At 35.8% G+C, this 21,057-nt stretch overlaps 1 protein-coding gene and 1 pseudogene across 8 annotated transcripts in view; one reads left to right on the top strand and one right to left on the bottom strand.

Annotated features, from left to right (window-relative positions):
- The window catches only part of foxp1b (forkhead box P1b), a 529,351-nt gene that overhangs the window by 174,106 nt on the left and 334,188 nt on the right, over positions 1-21,057 (top strand). The window lies entirely within an intron of this gene.
- LOC122347038 lies at positions 6,724-20,216 on the bottom strand (annotated as a pseudogene).

Raw genomic sequence — 21,057 nt, 5'->3', positions numbered from 1 at the left:
GGTAAATCAAGTTGCATTAATAATGAAGATTCACGTAAGAGTTTGTAAGCAGCTTTTCAAGTAAGGGTAAAGGGTTTCTATGACTACCTCTGTCAAGAAGAAACGGAAAAATGCAGCTGTCTCCTATGCTTATCTCAGGTGTATTATGCACAACCCTGCAATATATCAGCTTTGAGCAAAAAAAAATAAAAAAAAAATGAGCCTGGGGCACAAAACTCTACTGAAGAAATTTTATAAACACAGCCGTTAAATGGAGACAGCCAAAGAAAGAATAAAACAGAAAAGAACAGAGAGGAGCACACTGTCAGTGTTACTTTTGTCTTATAATTTAATTCTATTATAATTGGAATAGTTGCAGCAAAATAGAGGACAAAAACAAAAGCAGGTTACAAGGAAATCCTGTAGAACACTTTTTACCAATATTTTTTTGCATCCAGGAACATGCCAGTGAAACAAACCACTGAAAAGTAACAGTAGATAAACATAATATAATCAAATATATATATATATATGTATATATATATATATATATATATATATATATATATATATATATATATATATATATATATATATATATAATCATTAAGACATTAAGTATTTTAATATATTTTTAATAAAAAGTATTTAATAAAAACTTAAATAGCTTGCAACTTAAAAATGTTTATAATTGTAAGAAAAAGATGCAAAGAAGACATGCAGCAGATCCACATGCAGCAGGTTTAACGAAAAAGACAATCCATCATAGGGAAAAAAATTCTAGAGGCAGAACCCAGGGGAACACACACACACACACACACACACACACACACACACACACATGGAGTGGAGCTAATGAACTAATCAGTATCCAGGGCAGCTAATGTAAAAAGAAGGGTGTGGTCAATGAGTGTCCATGACAACTAACAAGCAGGGCAGCAGGAAAACAGGGGACAAACTAACTAAACAAATTAAAACTAAAAGTCCTCAGACACAGACACAGGAAACACATATAGAATCATGGCAATAAAAAATAAGATGCTAATAATAAATATTTCCAGAGTACTCTAATAAATCAAAATATTACAACAAATCTGGTTAGGTATTTTTGTTTAAAATATTATTATACATTATAATAATTATTACAAAACTATACATTTTAACATTGTCGGAATTAATTAACAATACAGTTAAAAGCAAAATTAGATTATTATTAAACCATTTAATCACAATTTCAGGTTACAAAAAACATTTTTCAAGGCAAGTTTATTTTGCTGCTATATAATATTTCTCAATTTTTTTATAAGCAGTATTAGGGGTTAATGCATTACAATTAGTTACGTAGTCAGATTACTTTTCTTCCGAAAAATAGTAACACTAGTTACTTTGTTTTTCCATTTATTGACTGACAGGTTTGAAATACGTACTTCTTAGGCCACTGTATATATTGTGAATCAATAACGTGAAGAGGAAACTGTAAAATGAGCAACGGGCCATTCAAAAAACACAACTGTTGCATAATCAGTTTGTTGAACAAATTCAGTTCATCGCTTTGATGCACACATTTTTAATCAAAAATAGCAGCTAATTGCTGGCAGATCATTGATGTGCAGTTTGTGTACATCAGCAACCTCACAGTACATATGCAGAAAAGTATATATGCACAGCAGATCATGTGAATACTTACTGCTATTTATTATAGATGAAACGAAGTTGATGCATATTTCATAGCCAGGCATGTTAATTGAGCTGCACAAGCAATACGAGGCAAGTGAAGTGCTGGATGTGTTGCAACTCGTCAAACCCAAAGGTCAGCAGACATTTCTGTCAGTACCATGGCAGAATGAATTTAATAATAAGTTTTAAAGGGGTCATATCAAGGCAAAGTCATACTGTTGTTTTTAGTTACTATATTCCATTAAAGGAACAGTTCAGCAAAAAATGAAAACTGAAAACTTTTGTCACCCTCAGGCTATCCCAGATTTAGATGAGTTTGTTTCTTTTTCAGAGCGGATGTGGAGAAAAAGATGGACCAGCGATGGACTTTTCAACTGAAGAGAGCATTTCTTTAAGCATGCAGACTCATATTTTTGCCTGAAGCGACTGTTTAAAGTTAAAAAGTTGTAATGATGGAACTGTTTTTTTTTTTTTTTTTATCAGCACACAGCTTTTCACTTTGCAAGACAGTAACGTTGTGTGGATTATTATGATATCAGCTGTTTGAACCATTTCAGTGTTTTTCAATGAATAAACAAACTCAACTACATATTGGATGACCTGAGGGTGAGTAAATTAAAAATATATATATATTTATTTTGGTTGAACTATTCCTTTAATCATTTATTAAAAGTTTCAAATATACAGGTACAAAAACAAACAACGCAATCATATCTTCTGCTTCATTAGCTCAATATCCGAAAACAGTTTAGAAACTTTTTTATAGCAAATCAGCTCTTTTTATCGCGAAAGATCAAAGAAAATTCTCATGACATTAGCCCATTAAAACTATTTTGGCTAAATACAGCCTGAATAAAACCTAAATCGAATAGCTGCAAAGAGGAAATTGGAATTGTTGAAATAATTCTTGTGAAATAATTATTTAGCAAAGCTATTTGGACCCCCTGACTAGTATGGACTGCCTGTATAATTAATTTCATAGTGTGGCAGCAGCTGAAATGACATCAATATTTTCCTTTAAAATGTTCCCATAATCCATATGCCATAAGCGTTTTCTAGAGAAGTTAAAGTATTATGGCTAACGAAAGGTTCATATTTTGGTTTTGGGAGTCGGTGTGTGCATGCAGTCAAAAACCCTTTTCATTCTCCTGTAATATCTATTTATTTTGACCTTATTTGGTAACGACTGCCAGACGATTCGCACTAATATAAATTTTTCAGACCCTCCTTTGTGTGATGCTAATCTGCTGTGATTGGTTGATTTGTCTCATTTAAATTTGATCATGCCTGCGATGCCTGGATAAAGCTCGCGCTTGTGTACGGAGCTAACGGAAAACACTTTTGTACTGCTCCAAAACTGAAACCTAGTGGCAATGAATAAATTAGCAGGCAACGCTAATGTTTCACGTTGGACGCCAACATGAAATGGCTTGGGATTTGTTTTAAAACGACTCGCTTCAGTGATTCAGAATAACTTTTTACACGGTTCACTTTTAGATGTAAAACTTCGCAGGATACTTTCATTCACTTAGAGCCGTGCTACATGCTGCACGAAAGAGAATTCCGAACTTCCAAAAAAAAAAAAATTATTTACAACAATTTGGAAGAAATATTTCTTTGCAAACATTCTATAGAAAAATAGTTTTTATTCTGTTATGATAGCGAGAGTTGAAACATTACCGCTTGTAATATTTCAAAACAAATCTAAGTGCTGATTAAGCAAGCTCTGACCCAAAGACCTCATACTTTCTTTCCGAACAGAACATTCTGTCGCTCTCAATGTGATCTGCAGAGACCCAAATGGCATACCTTAACAATCACTTCAATGCCGCACGTGGCCTTGGGTCTGTATGAAAAAAATGCTTTTCATGGCATGGTAACCATTTTTTCAATTAATTCCTATCCACAGACATATTCAACTCCAACAGCATTCATGTGAATAGCAATCTGTACCCTTGTGACCTGAGAGAGACTTTACATAATCTTTCTAGATGTTTTGCTGACAATGCAGAGGAGCAGTGGAAGGAGGATGGAAGAATGCGCTGCAGTCTTGTTTGCTGGAAGCGCACAGACTCAAGGCTGAACTTCAAACCGAATACAGAAAATATGATGTTAGGATATAGCTCCAAAGCACAAAATCGTGACTTCTGAGTTCATGGTAAAGCTTGCATGGCCAGGATACATAAATACTAAAATGTATAGCAAAAATCAAAAACAAATTAAATACCAACAAATAAAATCAAATAACTATTGTTTACAATTTGTTCCTCTTTCTCCACTCCAATAAAATGTAGTGAAAACATAACTATAGAATTAGAGAGGATTGAATCAAGATTCTTTCATGTATTATTTTCCAGCGCCTCTGTTGTTCAATTTTGTGTGTGTGTGTGTGTGTGTGTGTAAAACATTTTGCCAAAGGACAAACACGCCCATACAGTACACGTACAGATAATCCTCAAAGCTGCTGAGGAAGAACACAGTGTCCAATAGATGACAGGTGTCTGCTGTAGCTCTGACGTCTGAAACATCCTCCCCATCCTGAGCTTCCCAAAGACACCAGCACTCTGCAGAAAAACTGAGAAAAAGGATTGAAAACAAACCACAAATAGAGCACAACTGCATAAAGACTCGGATGGCCCTCCAGACAGATTTTTAGGTCTATTTTCATAGAATCACCACATATTTCCTGTCAGTGGTTAGAAAGCTGGCCTTATAACCCAAAGGTCACATCTTGAGTCTCGTTTGATTACTGATGGTGCATCTAGCAATTTTATTTACAACCTATTTTGTTCATTTTAAGCCAATCTTATAATAATTTTTGAACAGTAACTAACTTAAAAACTACCCAGATAGTTGCTAAACATTTAACTCAAATTTAATTTTGGTTTGTCCATTTTTCACCCAGCACTGGGATGTATTTAACCCAGCAGTTTTAAGTGTTCTTTAAATAAGTTGGTATCATTCAGAGATACACACAAAGAAAAAAAACATTGACAAGTGCTTCTGAAAGTAACTCAAATCACTCATAAAAATCGTGGCAATCTCTGCCTCTCCATTGTGAACTGGATTACCGCTCAAAGAACCATCTCACGCCTGAAGGATTCTGCTTTTATAGAGAACCTGTGGTACATGTAGTCCGTCATGTGCGACTGTTCCAGAATCCCTAAGCTAACAAGCTCACTGAACAGTAGCAACCCTCCATCATTCTCTCTCTCTCTTTCTCTCACTTGTAAAGCTCTGCTCAAACAGACTGGGTCGCTAACAAAGGCTGAGCGCTATGGAAACAGTGAGAGTTAAATACACAGTGTCTTCAAGGTGAGTCGAGATGAAGGACAGTTGGAAGCAGCTGGTAGCAATGCAATCAAGGATTTCTGAGAAGTTATTTGGGGTATATATATAGTAGTTCTAGATGTATGTTTCAGTATCCGAATCATGTAATTTTCTTTGGGAGCTGAACTATATACCTGAAGTAGTGCGTTTCAGTTTGTTGCAAAATGAAATGGCATTAGTTACCTTGTAAAACTTTTTTTTTTTTCCCATTAGAAGTTGTTTGGATCTTGACAAGCAGGCGTTTCATAACAGAACTGAACCAGACATAAATGCGAGATGGCTGCATGCCTCAACTTCACACTTTAGAGCATCTGTGTATTTCTGTGGTAATGATTGTGTTTCAAATATATATATCGTTGCAATTTTATTTGGTTATATTAAGTGTATTGTTGCAAGTTTCATATCATGTTGACTTTAATTCTCCTCTGGCTTTCTCCTCATATAATTTAGATGTAAATTTAAGCAGACTTTAATGAGCTCAAGACAAACAGTCAGACTGAAAAGCAGAATTGACTCAGCATTTCATGACACTGGCATTTAGGTGTTGGCGTTTTTCCCCTGATGTGACAACTATGACTCACTGCAGTCCACCAGAGGACAAACCTCAACACAGCCTACTGATGCTAGCGTTACATGTGAAAAGGCTGCTCAATCTACAGTAGGTATATACTGACCTCCAGAGGAAAAGTGAATCCCTTCAAGTACATGCCTTCAATTTATTATAACACTGTCACAGCTAGGACACACTGACTGAGCTAATAAAAGATAGACTATGTTAAAAGTAAGTAGCTAAGTAGCTATTTCATGTATTAGGTAACATTGTTCAATAGCTCATGCACGCCTAAGCGATTTTTTGTACAGTGAACTATTTTTGTTAAAGATTTTCTTTAATTCAGTAGATATTGTCCATGTCTAGTTTTTCCAAAATTCTATAGTGATTAAAAAAGTGACCAATTATTATTTATGTTTTGAAATACTCTGTCGTGCACTAGCTGGTATATGCAAATTTACCAGTTAAGGGAACACTTCACTTTTTTGGTAATAGGCTCATCCTCCTACTCCCCCAGAGTTAACAACTGATTTGATACTAGTGTGTGTGTGTGTGTGGTAATATGGTGGAGCAGACTGACCTTGCATTCATGTGCATTGTCGAGTTGAAGAGTAATATGCATAGCGCCAGTTTATGGGTTGTGTGATTTATGTAGCGTCATTAGAAACAGAGAACAATATGTTACAGTGCATTTATATAAAACTTTTTTAATATGACGTTTTCCACAGTAATAGTTCAGACCATGGCAAGTAGATGGAAAGAATCGTAAAAATATCTTGTGGGATTAACCTGAACAAGCTGATAATTTTCTCTGTATTAATATGTCTGTGCTCACACTGCTTAAATGAAGGAAATTTATTTATACATTGGAAAATTATTTTGAGGGGAAAAGATATTTTAATTTCAAATTAAGAAGTACGCATTGCTCAGTGACATGGTATGCATCCTCCGGAGGACGCTGCTTTCTAAATGTATTTGTTTATAGAAGTGTACCTACATTAACAAATACTGTGGGGGGCGAGAAACAGACCAAGGGTCCACCGTGTTGAAATGGTGTAAGATCCAAATAATTATTTTTTAAATTGACAGAATTTAGATTGCGTAACACAACTGCTGTAGAGCTTTATATGGCTATTTACCCGTGAACCATAGTGACAGTGATTAAAGTGAGCATCAAAGATGGCAAATTTATATGAAAATGAATTTAATGTAGTGTTTTGGGTTTTTAAGGGAGGAAAGTGCCTTTACTCTCGTGTACCAGCTGGCATATTCAAATCATTAACACATTTAACATTTCTACAATAAAGAAAGACTTTTGACTGTAGGTACTTTTAGATACTTTTTAGTGGTAGATACTTTTTTTTAGATACTTTTTCTAGTATTAAATCACAACTGATCATTGAACATGTCAAATTCAGACCTTGGTTTTTGGAAGTCTTTGTTTACATTGGAAAAAAAAGGTAAAGTGAAACTGATCAAACCATTTTTCAAGTAATCATATTACTCTTTGTCACACAGCTTTTAAGAAACCACATGTCCTAACCAGGCACAACATTACAAAGCAACAAGAGATTGCTTTGATGAAAGCTATCTCTTATGCTGTAACATTGTGCAAATCACATGGTTTATATTTCGGCAGCAATGTGCTGGTAGCCCTGCTCCCACTAATCCTATTGGACGAACACCTACTTCCCATGTATATTAAACATCAAACACCGACTAAGAGAGGGTGACATTTTAACTGGCAGTGTGGAAATGAAAATATTTGGTCACTGGAATTTTGTCGTATTGCATCTGGATAGAACACATCATTGTGAGCAATAGCAAATGATTTCAGTCATTCAGTGTAAGAAACAATTCCATGTGCTTTAAGAAACTATAAAAACATAACATTCTTACATTCATTTAAAAAAAAGTTCAACATTTCAAATTTGTGTAAAAAAAGTCACTTGCTGCCAAAAAAATGTTTAAATCTCAAAGGTGCGACACCGGTTTGACCGTGCACAAAAGTCACAAAAGGCTGTCTTTACATTCAGTTTGTCACACTTTGGGATTCTCCAAATACAGCAGATCATTTTCAGTGCATGCTTTGTGGTTCTCACACTTCACAGGACCATATGAGCTGCTGAATCCACAGGATAAAAGCAGCTCAGACTTATTTCAGTTGAGACCAGGGTCAGGTGGAGGACTGGTCTGAATGTTCAGGAGCGGGTGGCGCCGGAGAAAGTGGAGGGTAAGGCCGGGGCTGGTCCAGATTCACATAGGTGATCTGGAGGTTGACATAATGTTCCCCCTCTAGGGTGTAGTTTATGTCTTGAATGACTTTCACAAGACTAGGGAAACTTGGTCTCTTCTCAGGCTCAGGATTCCAGCACTGCAGCATGATGGACCACCTATAATACAAAAGCCAAAATGATTCATTATTCTTCATGGTCTTTTAATCTACAGCCAATATGAATCACCACATAAATCTAAGTGCTTCGAGTGAGATTTCAAAATATGTTTTTAAAGGGATCATATTGTTTTTATTATCTACTTTATGGTGTTCTACTGTAAATGTCTACTATAATGAAAAACAGCTTGTGTGTTCTGTTAGAAACAGCACCTACTGGTACTAAAGATATGTGAGGTGAACAATGTAATTATTGCCTAAACATCCACCTCATAATCCATAATTTACATTTAAATAAATGACTGAATGCCGTATGTTGTCCTGTCTTGTCTACAATTTTGCCTAATGATTTTTATGTGGAGAGTTACATCAACATAAAAAATACACTTTAAAAGACATGTTTTCATAACATCAAAAAGTCAAAGATAATTAGATTCTTTATGATAGGACCCCTTCACAAATAAAAGGCAGGTAAATATAAAAGTCATACAGGGAATCCAAGCAGTATTGTGGTTGTAGCAGTCGACGGCCCTGCATTAGATATGTTGTAATGTCATAAGGGTCCACGTCAGGATACGGACTGGCCCCTCTCGTCATCAGCTCCCACATTAACACTCCAAAAGACCACTAGAGGGAATAAAATACATGTTAGAATCAGACTGTAGAACCAAACCTTGCTGCCCTAATAGAAATTCCTTTATTGGATACATATTCTTAAGATGTTCCATATTTAAACTTACCACATCTGATTTGGTGGTGAACTTCTGTGTCTGCAGGCTTTCTAAAGCCATCCACTTGACTGGCAGCTTTACTTTCTTGCTGTCCTTGACGCTGTAGTACTCCTTATCATAGACGTCACGTGCCATTCCAAAGTCAGCTACCTTCACTGTAAATGACTCATCCAGCCTAGGAAATGCAGTTTCATTAAATTTAGTTTTTGTGCCTTTTACTTAGATAACAAAAAGGCTGTTTGTTACATTGTGGTGTATGCATTCCACCAGAGAATTATGAAAATGAAGGTCGCCTCTTACATGCAGTTACGTGCAGCAAGGTCTCTGTGCACAAACTTTTTGTTTGCGAGATACTCCATTCCTTTGGCAACTTGAAGCCCAAAGCCAACCAGGTCCTTCACTGTGGGATTCTGAACACGAAAGATATATTTTACTGCTATTTATTATTATCTAGATTAAAATGTAAAATTAGTAATGCACTGATATGAAAATGCTGGGACATAAATTCAGGATGCACTTAAATGAAAACTGAATCCAAAACCAAAATAAATTGTATTTGTTAATCGACATCTTACCGATGAATAAATCAAATGTATTAACTTTCAATAAAATGAATATGTAAATTGTCCATGTATTAAGCAAAATGCTTCTCTTGAGGGATAAGATCACAAAATGACTTTCATGAGGTAAACCTAACATTACATGACATTGTTCACAATTGTTTTATTGATAAATTTTTGCTTAAAACATTGCTTAATGCAATTACTTGAGACATTAAATATTACAATAAACCGATTCATTTGGTTGTATTGTACTTGTACTGTTTAATTCATGTTTACTTTGTGCCAACTAGTAGTATGGAGGAAGAGATGATTGGATCATCTGCTGCTTGAGTTGGTGATAAAAAAGACCATTTTAAAGCTGAGACTTTCTTTCATATCCAAAGTAACAAGCAGGTGCGCTACAAATTCATCAATCAACAGAATCATGTTATTATGAGAAATAATTTCATATTATGATTATGATAATGCTTCAGAAAAGGTTTGAGTCAACATTTGAGTCTCTCATTTCAGATAGTTAGGTTCAGATAGTCATAACGATTATGATTTGGTCAGGGCTATGTTGTTCCAGCGATGCAAGACATTTGTATGCTACATGAAATATGAAATGAATCTGCTTACCCTCTGTGTAGAGCGGATAAAATGCCGAAGGTCTCCGTGTTTCATGTATGGCAGGATCACCAGGGAAGTCCATCACTGGGAAGCACAATGCCCAAGAGGGACAGGACATGAGGGTGGTGGAAGGCCTTCATAAAAATTCCTTCTCTCAAAAACTGCTCCACCTCCTCCATTTCAGTGATCCCTTTCAAGAAAAATTAAGAAAAGCATATTTCCTGTTTCTTTTTTTCCATAATGGCTGGGCATCACACAAGTAACTAAAAATGATCAGCTTACGTGATTATCCACAAGTTATTGTAACTGCATTATCCTATTTAACAGTATGAATTGACTTACTATTCAGTGATTTGTAGCACAGTGGATCTCTTTTTCATCACTATCAGTAAGATATCCATGATACACAGTTCCAAAATGGCCTGATAAAGATTTGAGAAATATGAAAGTGTGAATTAGAAAAAGAATATACTAAAAAATAGCAATGTAGCAAATCCCATGCATGCATAGCCGTTGCCCTAAGATACATACCTTTGCCAATGATTTGGTCATGCTGGATTTTAACCTTATTATGCGGGATCAAAACATTCTTCACCTCCTCCAACAGATCTGGCCGGAGAGCAGACATAGAGATTGCCTGAGATTGAATCAAAGGAGCTGCAGCAGAGTCCATCGACCCAGTATACGGCACACTGGAGAATGTTGTGCTCGAGCCTTGGAATGGAAAAACCGGCAGACCTACAGGACACACAGCTCATGTTAATCATGGATGCTCTTTATGAATATGCAATGTACCAAGTTGGGTTTTATAATCTTTAAATTACATGTACTGTCTCTATGTTTTTAAATACTTCAGGTTGTCTTACCTCTTCTGTAGTCACCATCAGGTGATCTGTCAAAATTCTCCACCGCAGTGCGTGTTGAATGCATTGATAGTCGAACCTGAGCAAGCGCAGCTGCTAACCAGAAGAATATATTTTTTTATTTTATAAGCACAGTCACCTTTCGTCTTTTTAATTCAGATTTTTTAATTCTAATAAGTATAATAAAATAACATATTTTCCATATACATTTAAAAATGTGCTATACTGTGTAATAATTACAAAAACTATTTTGCAACATTAAAAATATTCAATTTTGGAAATATTTGAGTAATTTTGACAGAACACACTTACATTTCCTTTTCTTGCGCTCTCGTGCCATGGCTACATAGGCCAGAGCTGCCCCCACACCAATTGCAGCCAAGATGCCCAGCACCATGCCCACAATAAAATTGCTGTTTGTAGTTACTACTACACCAATGTAATATTCTTCTCCATTCACTAACAGCTGAGAAACACACGTGACAGAGCAGCACATCATGAATGTCAGATGTAGAGCCAACGTGAACTTATCAAAGCTGAATTCAATAGACAGATTCTGACCTTAACTGGCGCCCCCTGGTTTGGGATAGTCAGATTTTTGGGGATCCTGCAGGTAATCTCGTTGTACAAAACAGTAGTTTTGCAATCCACTCCATTAATTGTCATAATGATTTTCATGCAGTCAGACACCAATGCTAGATTTTTGTGCTGGAAAAAAATTATTTGATTATGATACAACAAATCTGGAAGACTAATCTGACTGTCATCATTTGAGTCATAATTTACATTTAGTAAATCATTCCTTGTTTTGTTTTTTTTAAAAGTCTATTTTATGTATTTTGACCTCAAAAAAAATTTGTGATGAGAAATTTCATTTTAAAATACATACATTGAAAACATTTGTTTTAAATTATAATAATATTTCATACAAATACTGTAAAAGTACAGCCTTGGTAAACATAATTAAAAAACTTATTAAAAGTTATTAAAAAAATATATATTATATTACTTTGGACTTTTTCTATATAATAAAAACAACATATAAACACATAAAATCTCACAATATATGCAACCACTGAGACGTACATGCAGTGAGACTTTGTCCTGCCCTGGGCTGAGCTCAAGCACATGGCCTTCTGTTTCAAACGGGATGGGTTCTCCATTAGCATGGCAGGTAAACGTCTGAGGTAAGAGTTCTTTGGCTCCATCCAGATCCACAAAGAGGATTCCCCTTGACTCCTCGCATACACGGGCTTATACACTCCATCTGGTTGGGATTCCCGTTACTAACACACACCTAAGTATAGCATCCAATAAGTGGCAATATTTAAAACATTTAAACATGATTGTTTAAAATATAAATAAGTCCTACGGTTTGAACAGGTGTTGTGTTGTTGCCTTTGTAGTTAATTACGGCTTGGGAAACAGAGTCTAGGTTCTGCCCGGTGATAGTGATTTTTGATCCTCTACATTGTAGCAGGACCCCACAAAAAATACATGGTAAAAAATTGCATCAATTTACTTTTAAAGACTCAATTAAAATGTAAATAATAATAATAGTAATACAAAAATTCAATGGTTTGACTCACCTTTTGAAACCACAGTTAGGCCTCACACTCGTCACCTCAGGATTCACCACATATCTGAACTTTTTTGTGGCTGAAATAGTTGATCCATCAATTAAAACCTTAACATCTACCTCTGAAGTCTCCTCAATACCTTCAGACCTACAAACAACAGACGTCCCATTGCTGGAGATGCTGTGGAGAAACAGCAGTAAGAAAATACTCAAAACTCAGTGGTTACAAACAATGTAGAAGCATTCTTCAAAACCTTGACTTATAAGCTGGCACAATAACCTTTCAACGGGGCAAATTCTGTCTCCAAGGCTGACCGTTCTGCTTCCACCAGCATCCAGATGTTTTCCTGATAGGGTGATCAGGGTTCCTCCAATCTTAGGTCCTAAGCCTGGACTGATATCTGTGATTTCTGGGGTCTTATGAGAGATATGAGGTATGGTAAGAGAATTTATCAATCTAAAATGGCAAAATACTACAAAGAAAATTTTAATTTTTAAAACATTTCTCCAGTTTATCAGCAATAGTACCATAATCCAACATTTCTTAATAATCTATCCATGTGTTAAACCATATTTAGGTTAAGTAATTAAAGATTGAGAATGTTTTGCTCCTTACCACAAAACTTAAGCCTTGTATGCTAGCCATTCCAGAGATGAAGTATCCACTTTCCACCCTCTTTTCATCCACTTGTATTATTATATCAAGACTTTGCTCTGGGCCCGACATCTCACTATCAAGCCTACACACCAGCCTGAGTGAAGAATGAAAAATTACATTTATAAATACATTTATTTTGTTTTTGACCAAAACTATTAAAAATTGGTTTTCTTCATTGAAATGAACCTGACATAAAATAGAATATAAATGGTACATAAAAAATTCAAAGCTAATTCAAAATATTAATAAACACTAATAACACTGATTAGCACATATGTACAGTATGTGTGGGGTTACAAAGGTTATCTGTAACAGAAACTAAAAGTTTATTGGGTATTGTTTGGTGAAAAAATTATAAAAATCTCTAGACTGTAGTGTGTGTGTGTTACTTACTGGGAGCTACAGCTTTTTTCTGGTATTACAGTGCAGCTATTGTTTCCCACGCTAACCTGTTGAGAGGATTGAATGATAGCAGGTCGGGAAGCTGACTGGAAGTTCCAGCCGCAAAGAGTGATTTCACTCTTACCATCTAAGGGTACTGTGCTGGGAAAAACTGAAAAGGAAAAGTGCAAAACAAAAAAAAAGAGAAGTTTTAGGGTAGTGCATGAATTTGACCCAAAACATATTTACTAACCCTTAAGTAGTTTAAAACCTATATGAATTGTTTTTGTGTTTTTGTTTTCCTGAAATTACATATTTCACATTGGCATGAAATCTGAAATGAATGAATGAATGAATGAATGAATGTATCTTATGCACAAATAGTGTTAAAATGCTTAGCTTCAGGCTAGATCAGCTTATGACTGTGCATGTGCATCAGCTGGTTCAGTCTCAGGTTTTTATGGGAACTGGAGTTTCTGATGGAGTTTCTGCAATAAAGCTATCACTTTACAAGTCAACAATTGGCTTTTTCTTTTAGGCAGGAGTGAACCGCCTATAGAAGTGAAGTATAGAAGTTAACTGCCTTTGTTTTTCTATAGCCTTTGCTACTAGTCTCTGTAGATTTTGTATACATTAAAAAACATAATTAAATTATTTTATGGAAAAACTTAAATTTGACCAGTCATCACTCAAGAGTCCATTATAGAAATAATGGCAGTGTATGAGTTTTGTATAGTTTGTTAAAAAAATTTCTAGCAAACTAAAAGCCATAGAATTTTACTGTACTTGTTTTATTTAATTTTACTATTCTAAAATGAAACTACTACTACTCACAGCCAAAGCTGGCATTCTACCCAGTGTGATACAGGGGTGAGAGTCCAGCATGTTCCTCGGTTGTTAACACAGCCCTGCCCTGATAAGGCTACAATGACTCCTATAAGCAGCCTATATATTATCAGGACACACTCACTGTATATTATAAACGCAAACTTAAAAGGCAGACAGTTTATTGTCACATTTATTATTTATTATGCAATGTGTTACCTGGGTGATTACGGGAGGGCAGGAGTTGCTACTCCACTGATCCTGACACTGGTGCATCTGGGAACAGACTCCATCACACCAGCCACATCCCATAAACTTGGGTGCTGCTAAACACACTGAACAGTTGAGGAAATGGGCACAGCCTGGACCTCTGGGAGACACATTTATCAGCTGAACAGAAAAATGCAGATGAAAACTATGAGTCACTTTCCGTTTGTATATTTACAAACATTAAACTTTTAATTCACTACTGATGGCTGATAAGCTTTTGAAATATACAGAAAAAACGTGCACACCTTGTTTCCAACGACAAAGAGCAGAGACTCGGAAGAATGAACGGCAGCTATTCGTGACACTTTCTGCATTTCTTCTACAAGAGAGTAGTTGGCAAACACTACAAGGGACGATCTGCTCAGAATAACCTGAAAAGTAAAGTACTTTTTTTTTTTGTCTGTCAAGAGACAAAACTACAAAGCATACTTAGTCATAGCTACACAATTATGAAATGTACATGATATGTCCTTAAAAGGGCAAAAATGATTCATCGTGTCCATTTAATATAGGGAGCCAACAAATGTGCGGATTATAATTGTGATGGCCACTGACTAGCAGGAAAAAGATGTGAACTTTAGTGTTCGATAATAAGAAGAGAAGAAGTCAGAACTTCTTCCCTCACAAATCTGAATTTACATCTCGCAATTCAGTAATGGAATAATAAAAAGGTAATAGCTATTTTCTTGCTATTGTGAGTGCATTGCTCACAATTTGATCTTTTCTTCTCATAAATGCAAGATATAAACTGTGAGTTTAGATCTATCAACTTTGAAATTGTATAAAATATAAATACCTGTTTAGAGGAAATGAGATGATGCCATTCATTTTTCACAGTATTTGAAAAGGAATCAGTTTCTACCAAAAACCAGTGATGCAATAATAACCTGCAAGAGCTTCCCATCATCCGTGCCGATGTGTGCCACAGTCTTGGTCTCAATAGTAGTCACCAGAATAGAAGTGAAAAGCACATTTTTCATCCGGCTATTGAAGAAGTCCACTCTGTAGTAAGGCTTTGCCACCATTGTGGGGACAGCACTGCAAGCCAAATCATCTGGGTCCTAGACAAAATGTAAAAAATGCTGAGTGAATATAATTAAAAGAATTGTCTTAGCAAGAAATGCATTCACAAATCACATGGTACACAAAATGAAATCTGCAAAATCACACTGACCCACTGACTGTTAAAAATAACATTATCGCACATATTTTCAAATGAAAAATCGTCCTTGTCCATTTCCCAAGCCATGTTTGTTTATGTTTCTTTTTTCCTAACTTTAAAAGGGGTGACATTTTCGCAAAAAACATGCACTTTAACAGTAGTCCCAGTGAAAAGGAAGCAACAACTTGTAAACGGAAGGCTACAGACACCATCTGGCAGTAATAAATGATTTCCTGCCCCTAAAGCTTGAACCCTTGTACCAAATTAAGATTTGAGGGATATGTGCAGTCTGCTAGCGATAACACTCACTGAATAATTAGAAAACAAATGTGTACTGTCCTGACTTCATTTTCACTGCTGTAGAAATGAATAAGCTTAAGAGTGGATGTTTATGCTGACTTGCTCCTATGGTAATCTAATTTTAAAGTTTTCCAATTTTCCAATGTTTCATAAAGGAAATCTTAAAAGTATAATTAAAGGGGTTCATACAAAACATTTGTGATATTTAAATTCTTCTAAATGAAAATGATAATTGTATTTCTTGTTCGCTGGAAATCTGTACCTTTGTCAAGGAGGCACATTCATTAAGAGTTTGAAAGATAAATTATTGTTTTATTATCTGAATTACATGCTTTTGAAATGACTGCTCAGTTTGGAACAGCCTGTAATTACTGTAGTGTAATTATGTAGATGTAACAGGCAGCTACTGTTACACATGTTACAGACCGAATCTGTTACTCTTACGCTTAAGTACAAGCCTGATACACTTTATTTTAAGTAGCTTATGTCTGCATAATATTTTGTCATTTGAATGTAATTAGAAAGCTATTACATGTATTTAAGCTCTGTACTAATGCGCTAAATCAAACTAAGTTACGGATAGATGAGGTGCAGTATAGATACACTTGAATTACACTTAAGTACAATCTTGATACACTTTATTTTAAGTAGCTTATGCCTGTGTATTATTCTGTAATTCTAATGTAACAGTAGCAGCCTATTACATCTGCATAATTATGAAGTGTAAGCATAAACTTATATACTGTAAAATAATGAAAAGCACAAAAATTAGGTAAGTAAGATACACAGAGTGAAATAATGCACAACGGACATGTTAAAATACATATCTATAACTGCAGGACTGTGCATTGTAAATCTGGTTTTAATTCAGCCAACCTTCTCAGGAACCCTGTTTCTACTGGTTAAAAACAAACTGTTGACGTCAGTACTGAACATCTTGACACTACACGCTTTCCTTGATTTATCAGCTCTGGCTCATAGCCTGTTTAAGATTGTGAGAGATAAAGCCACAGTCAGCACAACCCAAGTTCAGTCTAACAGTAAGGTATTTTGCGTGACGTTTTACAGTTCATGTACGAGCATGCGGCGCCTGGTATCTACAAAACAAAAAGTGACTTCATGAATTAAACAACACAACTAAGACTTCAAAATCACATGCAATAACAGCGTATGATAAAGCCTGACTCTCACAGAGTGATCCCTGAGCAAGTGCAGTCCGACATTTGAGTTTAAACGAAAATCAAATGTTTGCATGAGTCATTTCCTGAAACTGGTTCCACTAACCATCAAATATTTTATGGTCAAGTCCTTTTAAGGTATAGGTTGTGAAATATAAACTAAAGCAATTATATAAACCCTTTAAATAAACAAAAGATGGGGACACATGTCTTGAGTTTCAGGTAGAAACATAAAATGCTATAAAATTACTGATTCAGCATTTTCAGTAAAACAAAATAATATTGAGAATGGCTTAGCCTTGATTCAAAGGTAGATAGCCATTGAAAGACATACAGATGCATGCTCAGAGGAACAGCTCACCCAAAAATTACAATTCTGTCATCATTTACTCACCCTTGAGTATTGTATGAATTTCTTTGTTCTGCCGAAACAAAGAAAGTTTCTAACAGGCTAGTTTTGGGTCACCATTGACTTCTATATCAAAAAAAAACTATGGAAGTCAATGGTGACCTTGAAAATATCCTCCTTTGTGTTCGGCAGAAGAAAGAAATTCATACAGGTTTGGAACTAATTGTGGGTGAGTAAATGATGACAGAATTTTCACATTTGGGTTCCTTTAAAGTGCTAATGTTTAGAAAACACTTTTTTATGATATGCTTAGAAAACACTTCCTATTTTGTAAAACCAGTGGTCAAATTACTGATCTTTGTGTGAATGCCCACAAAACTGGAAAACTTTCTGCTATCTTAAAATGATTAAAAGTTGAAAAAGAGGAATTATAAACAATTTAATGTAAGTGTGTGAATAATATGTAATAATGTAATCAGTAAAAAAGTAACTATTTAAGTATTTAAAAAATGGAATGGGTTCTCAGGAGCAGGATGGAGAAACAAAGATTTATTCATTAAACCAAACTAACTTAAAACTGAATTGCCAATTGTCAAGAAGCTGCAGCGGGAAATACAAACTCACCTCATGTGGGCACATCTCACAGGGCTGAAAATGGCACAATCCCCGAGAGAGTCGCTCTGTCCCACTTGAACAGCAGGACACTACCCCTTTGTCAATCTCGCTGTTTACGTCATCTATTGGAAATGCACACAAGGCAGATCTTCTAAAGGAATCCCTTTTCATCCGTTTCAGCAAACACCCCGTAAAGAATTGGGCTGTCCATCTTCACTCCTAGCTCATCAGCCAGCTGCTTGCCCGCCGTGCTGAAATGAGCAGCTTGAACTGAGTTGTACACTATATCCTTAATCCACGTGCCCCTTCTTCTGCGTTTGGGCTCAAAGCGGCACTCCAGAACGATTTCCCTGTACATCCAAGGCTCGCTGTCCTTGATCGGCAACCGCCCAAGATGGGTCTGCACCTTGCCGTTTGGTTTCTTCGGTTCTCCCACTGTACAGATAAGAAATACACATATTCTGGCGTAGAGAATGTATAGATGTAGTCGATGGCAAATGTATCCTGAAATTCAGGAAGAACTGTCAGACCCTTCACTACGTCATCAAAACCATTTTCTGTGGCAAGTATGTTTACGACAGATAGAAAGGACTGTTTCCCAAAAGATCCGGCAATGGTGGCATTGATGGTAGCTGCTGTAAAGAAGTATGTTGAAAAACCATCACTGACCGCACTGACCTTTGTTCCCAGAGGACTAGCGACACAGTCAGGACAAGCTAAAGGGCAAGCTGGCCCTTTATGAAAAAAACATTTAGGTTCTGAGGGTTTTGGTTTTGATTAAGTTCAAGGAAGTTACAGACTCCATACTGTGTGCTCCCACAGATGTACAGGATGTCAAAATAGCCCTGAGGCTCTAAAACAAGAACTTGGTTATCTGTGTCCAGTGGAGTTCCCGGTTCATTCTCAATTTCACAATGACAGGTTTCACATTCTGGACTGCCAACTGGCCCGGTTTTAATTTTCCATAGTTCGGTGAAATTTTGATCCAAGGCTTCAACCACATTTTGGGAGGCCACATACATCTCATTAAAATTTTCATTAACAACTATGTTCTGTATGGCATTTTCAGTTTGGAAAAAGAGACAGGGTAATGCGTAACAGAAAAGTTTACATTCATTTGTGGGACTGTAGGACATGATTTGAGTGCACAGGTGAGGTGCATCTGCAAACAGATACATTTTAATAAGGTCCTGAGGCTGATGAACATCTCCGCTGTCCTGTGTAGCCTGGAGTGACTGGATTTCACTTCTATTGTTAACACATGATGAAGATAACAGGGACCTTTGAATAGAAAAAAAATATTTTACATTTTAAAATTTTTGATTCCACATTTAATGTGAGTGTTATCAGATCAGTTTAGTACAATGTGTATTTTATAGCAAAATAAGAATATCATATAAATAAGTACTACAGCTAACTACTAAGTACTACAGCTGTTATAGTTTCCATCAAAATATGTACATTTTTGCATTTGGCAGCTTCAAAAAGACGTTTTATCAGTTACTACCATGCTATAGTTAAACTGTAGTATCGTGGTAATAGACGCCACTGTTGTCCATAAATACATAAATAACACAGCTTGAAGGCGTTCCCATGATTGGAACTTTTATATTTGGTTATGGAAACTGTGTTTGTAGAATTTTACGAATCTGACATAAGATGACTGAATAATTACGCAACATATAGCTTTAAGAGGACGATTTTCACTGCAATGAAGGTTTTCGGAAAGGAGCCTAAATAAACTCGTTTCAACGAATCGCGTGTTGTCGAAATACATTAATATGCAACTCGACGCGCAATTTATAACAATCGGTAAACAAAGTGTAACCAGCTTTGATTTTAGCATGGCCACGGAAATGTTGATACATAAGACTAGGCTATATACAATTAAATATTAACTAAAATGTTTCATGGGCAGGTTACAAAACGTCTAAGGGCTAAAAGGAAAATATATGTGTTACTGATAATAAAAAGCGTTTAAATTTACCTGAGGCTCACCTGTGGCCTTTTACCTTTTCCCCTGAAGTCCAGTGAAGGGTGAACGTGCGCGCTTAAACGTCAAACTCTCATTACAAAAACTCCACAGAAAACGGCAACAGTGATTGTACTTTAAGTAAATACCTGAGGGAAAAAAACTTAAAAATGAACTGGTTTCTTCGTACAGGACAGTTTCGACCTCTTGTATTAGCATGAGATAGAGAACGAAGTCAATCCCCCATTCACAGAACACGCCTAAACACCTCATAAGGAAGTGATGTTGCTCAATCCTTCCCCAACCTAAACATCTCCCCAGGATTAAAGTTAAAATTAAGACTCGCACACCCTTTCTTTGTCTGAATGGCGTTTAAGCGCACAAAACACTTACGTCTACAAACGTTTGGATTTCCTCGGCTTGTGGTTTTCAGGGCAATCTGGTTCAATAATATTTTTGGAGGAATGCATGGAATTTAGACTAGGCTATTCTGAGGTGAAGAGGGGCTGCTGCGTCAGTATTAATTCCTATATATGTAATGGAAATGTCAGCTAGCGTCAAATCTACATTACACCGTTCACCATTGGAGGTGATGTATGGCAAATATAAACAGCACTACTACGCTGTTAAGTGGTCTCAAGAGGGAGGTGGAAATTATAGTCATGCGTTCTAACATGTGTTTTGGGTGTAACATATTCTGAAGTTGAGCCTGACTGACATTTTAACAGACATAACAGATGATGTAATTATGGATTTCGCGTATATTAAATACAGATGTTAGGCTAGGCTATGTATTCGATAATATTGCACGAAGAACAAAAAACTAGCCTAATAATTGCTTATTCCAATATATATATATATAATAGTTATGATACGTATTGTCTCATTATTATCAGTTATTTATATATAAAAAAGTAATTAATAAATAAAATGGCATTCATATTTGCAGAGTGCAGAGAAGACCGGAGACAAATATGTTTAATAATTTAATGTTATGAAATTATGTTGCAACATTTACTAAGCTACATCTTGGTCTAATTTAAAGATGAATCTATCTAATTTTGTATTTATTAG

Source organism: Puntigrus tetrazona, chromosome 6 (genome assembly GCF_018831695.1).
Source record: "Puntigrus tetrazona isolate hp1 chromosome 6, ASM1883169v1, whole genome shotgun sequence".
In the NCBI taxonomy this organism is placed as follows: Eukaryota; Metazoa; Chordata; class Actinopteri; order Cypriniformes; family Cyprinidae; genus Puntigrus; species Puntigrus tetrazona.
This window is presented reverse-complemented; position numbering and strand designations above follow the sequence as displayed.